The sequence below is a fragment of the Otolemur garnettii genome, unplaced genomic scaffold (assembly GCF_000181295.1).
Source record: "Otolemur garnettii isolate 467f Iridium unplaced genomic scaffold, OtoGar3 scaffold00070, whole genome shotgun sequence".
NCBI classification, from domain to species: Eukaryota; Metazoa; Chordata; class Mammalia; order Primates; family Galagidae; genus Otolemur; species Otolemur garnettii.
In genome coordinates this window covers 3936859-3938041 of record NW_003852465.1, presented here as the reverse complement: position 1 = coordinate 3938041, position 1183 = coordinate 3936859, and positions in this window count along the sequence as shown.

Sequence of the window (1183 nt, the reverse complement as noted above, 5' to 3'; positions counted from 1 at the left end):
ATATATATAAATTATGATAATGCCACCTGTATGTAAACAAAATTCTCAGTGGCTGAATCAGCAGGGTGCTGGTAAAAAGACTCTCTGGAATAAAAGCCTGATTTGAAGCATCTGCCAACTTCTGTATTGTGAGTGCTCCGGTCATGCTGATCCCAAGCTATCAAGTTGATGTCAATGGGCTTATGTAATTTTTGAAAATTTAACAGTCAGCTCTGGCCAGCCAGTATGAGCCAGACCCAGCACACCAGTTGGCTTGACGGAGGTAGAAAACCCAATCACCAGTGGGAGAGCTCAGAAGGGGAGTTTGCCAGGGAGACCAGGAAATAGAGTTTAGTTCTATGTCCTGGTGGAAAGGGAAATAGGTTGGTCCAACACTGGGCCACTCTCTGCCCTTCACACTCAGACCCAGTTCTAGCCCATCACTGTATCATGAATATCTTATCAAGAGATTATGTCCAACACAGGCTCATTAGCCACAGAGAAAGAAATTATGGTCAACATGGTGTAAAGCATTGCCTAATATTGCCAGGAATTATACTACCATCGTAGCTGCAAGCGCGAAGCAGACGTAGCTCCAATTGGCTCATCCTGCCAGGTCTGTGGCACAGGTGAGTTGTCCAGGTTAGAGTAACAAAAGCACCAGCTTTCTGATCTGCTCATATGACCTTGGACACCCAAGGTAACAGGAAACTTGGGTGCTTCAACTTGGCATGCAGAGGAAGCTTTGTGATGAGTTCAAATCTTTAAAAGGAGACAGTATGGGTTCAAGTGGTCAGAGAAGCTTACCCCAGCTTTGTCACTATCAGCTCTCTCTGATCTAGGCCCCTATTGTGAAAAATAAAAAATGATACCTAATTCACAGAGAACCAATGAGTAACTTAGATAATTATTTAAAAATGCAGACATATAGTAGGTACTCAGTGTTACTTCCTTCTCCCCTCCTTGCCTAATAGGGAACACAGACAGACAAGCTCTATCTTAGGATCTTAGGTGTACTGTGAAAACAAATTTAATATTGCTAATTAAATTATTTTTGAAGGAAGTTCAAAGCAGACATATAGTGGGTACTGTATAGTGTTACTTCCTTCTCCCCTCCTTGCCTAATAGGGAACACAGACAGACAAGCTCTAGGAGACAGAGTTGGCTGCTGGCAAGCCTCCATGGTCATGGTCAGCTGGTGTGC